Below are 5,904 nucleotides of genomic sequence, written 5' to 3'. Positions count from 1 at the left end.
CCTTGAGAACATCAGTGTGACACATCATTTGAACTGAACCATTGCATAATTCCCCATATATAATGGGAGTTGTGAGCCTAAAAACAGAGCTAAGCACCCTTAAAATAAAGGATTAAAAGGAGCTAAGCACCCTTAAGTGCAAGTGAGATGCCCGTAACCATGTATGATGAATATAGTGTGCCGTTTTAATCGTGCACTTTGATGGTTTGTATAACAACCCTCGGTAAAACCGACATCCTCATAATAATTCTGATACCCTAATATATCTTGAAATATATCTATGTGTCTCTATATGTACCCCGTATGTGAAAACCGAGCCCTCGAACTAGATTATATTATATAAAACAAATAAAAACAATAAAAGTTAAGTTGAGGCGGGCCGCATAGACCTTACCTCAACCTAACGCGGGCCGCGCGAGTAGTAACCAGGATTTGCCAAAACCTTAAGCCCAAGCGGGCCGCGTACATGGTGGATTAAGTCCATGCGGGCCGCGAGTGTCCGGAATTGTGGCGTGACCCGGAGCGGCCACGTGTCCAACGCGTGTTGAGCCTAGGGGGATGACCCAGCTAAGCTACGCCATTGACTTAAGTCAATGCGGGCCGCGTAGACCCAGCCCAAATCCCAGGCGGGCCGCGTGGGGACGCGATTTCAGCAATATAAATAGGAGGCATCGGGCCTTCAGTCTGCTCGCTCAAATCTTTTCTTTCTTTCTTAAATTCTGAGTAGTATACACTATACCCGGGTATTATACCCCCTAAAATAGCGAGGTTCTGCTACGATGTAAGTATTATAACCCCTGGAGACGTATTAGATACGCTGCCCGATTGATCTAGGGTTCCGTAACGGCTGTCGTGGTTCTGCCCGACGTAGTCGTTGGAATGCCGTCTCGGGGAGGGTATTACTAATGTTAAATTGGGTTATTATACTAACACACGTGCATTTGTGTAAATTATAGATATTCACCAGGAAATCATAAAGGATAACCTAAAACAGCAATGTGAGTTGATCCACTTTTTGTTAAATGTTTTTACAAAACCTTGCATACTTTTCTATGCAAATAACAGTTATTGAGTATTTGTAAGAATACAATTATCACGGGTATGTTGGGGTTTTGTATACAAAATTGGTTACAACCTGGATAGGAAACCTGGATATGGAGTAACATTACCACAAGTCGGGTATCGACAGTACCATGGGTGATAATTGATATAACTTGGAAACAAATGTAATTGCGGGATCGCCCTCAATACTGTTCACTGTGACTTTTTTTATTTAAACTTGATTAAACTGGGATTCACTCACCAGTATTTTCCACTGACAAAATGTTTTTAAAACGCGTTTCAGGTAACAAAATGTGAAAGCCAAATATAAGCCAGCTGGACAGCACTGAAGGCTTGGAAAAGTGGCAATAAAGTTACCTAAGAATAAAATGAATGTTTTTATTAAATAAATAGGATTTATTCCTATGAAACGTGTGTATTGAAAACTTGGGTTTTTACCCATATGTTTAATGTTATAAAATGTGGTGGTTTACTCTGATTAAAATATTTCCTAACTACGATCCTGATGAAAATTTCCGCTGCCAAATTGAATAAATAAATGTGATACCACCGAAACTGGCTCACGGCCGCCCGTTCCTGGGAGATAGGGATCGGGGGCTGTGACAGAAGGTGGTATCAGAGCTATGCCACTGATTCAGCCACAGAAGTGTTCTGCTGACATCAAAATGTCAAAGTGTTAGGAAATAAATTATGGAAATACGTGTATAATTGTATTTCTTGCTCTGTGTTATCTGACTATTTGTTAGTTTACAGTATGAGTGATCAAGGACCTTCTGACGCCTATCGTCAACTGTCTGGTTCGCCTAGGAGCGAAGGCACCTCCTCTTCTCAGCCTGCCCTCTCAGGGTATTCTGCTGACACAGAAGAAGGGATCTTTGTGTTTAAGGCTCAGTCTGAAGAGCCATTTCCTCAGAAAAAGAGGGGATGGTTCAGTAGGGGAGCGCACGAGCGTAGGAAAAGAATGAAAAAGTTGCAGGAACAGCGAGTGTTAGCCGCAGCAAAAAGAGAAACTGATGCTTATAATCAGGATATGCTCAATAGGGGTATCGCTAATATCCACATTTTAGCAACCACTGCTGCTGATCCAAACCTGGAACAAATGCTAGCACCCCAACCACAAAATCCTGATCAACCCATGGAAATAGAAAACCAGATAGAAATGCCTGATTTCAACCCGGAGGAAATACCTAGGGTACCTGCACCTGATCCTCTAGACCCAAACAACTACGACCCCTGGTGGGACGATGTTAGGGACTATGTGCAACAAAACCCAATACAGGAAAATGTGCCAGTGCCCAACTTAGGAGCTTACCCAGGATTAGATCCTCAAGATCCCTACAACATTAGTGATGCATATGTTAGGGAAATTTTAGAGAATCCATACCCATACCAGGCCCCTATGCCTCCGTATCAGGAACCCATACCTCAGTTTCCAAACCCAATCCTAGAACCTGCACCCCCAATGAGTGCAGAAAATGTCCAGGAACTTAGGACTTTTGGGGAGGAAATTTTAGAAAGCAGTGATCGTATGCGACAGGTGGGAGAACGCCTCGTATGGAAATACGATGAGCGTAATATGGATTTTTGGATGAATCCATATCAGTGAAGGTGATGGTAAAAATGGTAGTAATAATAATAATAATAATAATATAATAATATATGTGTGTATGTGTTAGAAAAAAAAAAAAAAAAAAAAAAAACTACGGATGCATACTATTAGTATTGTAGCTTTACATTTCAGTCGGTACTGTAATTTTAATTTCTGTACTGGTGTGTATTGATGCATACTATATAAATAGAGTAAAAGTCGCAATGCTCGACGTTTTTGGTTAAACGTGCGTGTTATGTGATTGGATATATTCAAATATTAATTGTGATATTAATATTTGGTAAATGTTTAAAATTCAGATGGCCGACGCGGGAAATCAAGAAAATCTGAATAACGATAACCAGAGTAACATTAACGTGGTTAATGAGAATTCGGACAATAATAACAACGGAAACCAAATGGATAATAGTGCCGTTCAGCATATAGTGGCACAAGGAATTATAGATGCAATGCCCTTTATTATTCAAACAGTTCAGGAAGCGAATAATAAAAGTAAGCATAGCAGTAAGCGACCAACTGAACCCGAAAACAGCGTAAACAATGGACCCATACTTCAAGCGCCCGTTCCCAAAAGAAGGAGAACCATGCCACCTGGTTGTTCGTACAAAGAATTCTGGTCCTGCAAACCAATAGAGTTCTCGGGCAATGAAGGACCCATTGCAGCTTTACGCTGGATAGAGAAAACTGAGGCAGTTCTGAAAATAAGCAAGTGTGCTGAAGAAGATAAAATAATGTTTGCTTCAAATCTGTTTAAAAATGCAGCCTTAGAATGGTGGAACACTATCCTCCAATCTAGAGGAAGTGATAGGGTTTATAACATGGAGTGGGAAGAATTTAAGAGCATGGTAGAAAGGAAATTCTGCCCTCCCAATGAAAAAGAACAGATAGCAAATAAGTTTCTGAATCTGAGAATGACCGGAGTAGACAGTAAGGGTTACACTACTACATTCTTTGAATATGCTAGGATAGTACCAAGCCTTGCATCACCTGAACCGGTATTAATTTCCCGTTACATCTGGGGATTAATTGGAGAAATTAGACATGTAGTCAAGGCCGCTAGACCCCAAACCATAGAGGAAGCTGTAGAACTAGCCAATACCTTGACAGATGAGTTAATCCGTACTAGAGAAGAAGACCAGAGAAGAAACCTAACCCAAAGGCTTACTCAAGAATTCCGTTCTGGGAATTCCAATCGTAGGAATGTAGGTTCTACATCTGCCCCATACTGCAGGAACTGCAGGAAGAAGCATTCTGGGAGATGCTCCAATTACTGCAATTTCTGTAAGTTGCCAGGTCACAAGGAAGAAAATTGCAGAAGAAAAACTAGTAATGGAATGTGCTACAATTGTGGAGAAAAAGGTCATATTAGGACCAACTGCCCAAAGTTGACTCCAGCTGCAAACAACAAGAATCCTAAAAATGCTAGAGCATTTGTTTTGACTGCAGACGAAGCCAAGATGATTCCAGACGTCATTGCTGGTACGTTTTTAGTTAATGATATTTTTGCTAAAGTATTATTTGACTCTGGTGCGAACCAAAGTTTTATTAATACTTCGTTTTGCAAACTCCTAAATAAATCATTAACTAAACTACCACAAGAATGTCTAGTAGAAACCGCAAATGGAGAAACTGTTAGGATTTCTGAAATCTTGCAGGGGGCAAGAATAGAAATTTTAAATCAAAAATTTATGGCAAACCTTTACCCAATAAATCTGGCTGGATTCGATGTAGTATTAGGAATGGATTGGTTAATAGCCAATAAAGCCAGTATTTTATGTGATCAAAAGACAATTCAATTAAAATCACCAAGAGGTGAAAAGATCTTAATTAAAGGAGATAAACCATTTAGATCCACTAAATTCATCTCTGTGATGAAAACTGCAAGTTGTATAAGGAAAGGATCTATAGTGTATTTGATTTCTATAATCACTAACACTAAAGGAAAAGAGTTAAAAGAAATCCCAGTGGTATCCCAATTTTCAGATGTCTTTCCAGAAGAATTACCAGGATTACCGCCAGACAGGGAAGTCGAATTTAGAATCCATCTGCTACCTGGAACAGCACCAATTGCCAAAGCACCTTACCGTTTGGCACCCGCCGAAATGCAAGAACTAAAGAAACAATTGGATGAATTGTTGGAGAAAGGATTCATACAGCCAAGTTCATCGCCATGGGAGCACCGATATTATTTGTCAAAAAGAAGGACGGATCAATGCGTATGTGCATTGACTACCGTGAATTGAACAAAGTCACGATTAAGAATCGGTACCCATTACCAAGAATCGATGATTTGTTTGATCAACTTCAAGGAGCTCGATTTTTCTCTAAAATCGATTTAAGATCAGGATATCATCAATTAAAGGTACAGGAAGAGGATATTCCTAAAACCGCATTTAGAACAAGGTATGGTCATTATGAATTTACTGTCATGCCATTTGGTTTAACCAATGCCCCAGCCGCATTTATGGACATGATGAACCGAATATGTAAGCCATATTTGGATAAATTCATAATTGTCTTCATAGATGATATTCTAATCTACTCTAAAAGTAAAGATGAGCATGCAAAGCACTTGCACTTACTTTTAAGTTTATTGAGAAAAGAAAAGCTTTATGCAAAATTTTCAAAGTGTGAGTTTTGGTTAGAACAGGTACAATTCCTCGGACATTTAGTTAATCATGAAGGAATTCATGTAGATCCAACAAAGATCGAAGCAATTACTAAATGGAAAACCCCAGAGTCACCAACCGAGGTTAGAAGTTTCTTAGGATTGGCCGGTTATTATAGAAGATTTATTCGAGATTTTTCAAGAATAGCCATTCCTTTAACTAAGTTAACCTGTAAATCTGTTAGATTTGAATGGGGACCAAAACAAGAAGAAGCCTTTAGAATTCTTAAGCAAAGATTAACCCATACACCAATACTAGCATTACCAGAAGGAACTGAAGACTTTGTAGTATTTTGTGATGCTTCAAAGTTAGGTTATGGATGCGTATTAATGCAACGTCAAATGGTTATAGCTTATGCATCTAGACAGCTTAAGAGTCATGAAGGAAATTATTCAACCCATGATTTGGAATTAGGAGCTATAATTTTTGCCCTTAAGATTTGGAGACATTATCTTTATGGTAGTAAGTTTACCATATTCACTGATCATAAAAGTTTAAGATATGTTTTCGGACAAAAAGAGTTGAATATGAGACAAAGACGTTGGATGGAATTGCTTAGTGATT

The sequence above is a fragment of the Helianthus annuus genome, chromosome 14 (genome assembly GCF_002127325.2).
Source record: "Helianthus annuus cultivar XRQ/B chromosome 14, HanXRQr2.0-SUNRISE, whole genome shotgun sequence".
Taxonomy (NCBI): domain Eukaryota; kingdom Viridiplantae; phylum Streptophyta; class Magnoliopsida; order Asterales; family Asteraceae; genus Helianthus; species Helianthus annuus.
Note: the sequence above shows the minus strand (reverse complement) of the source record.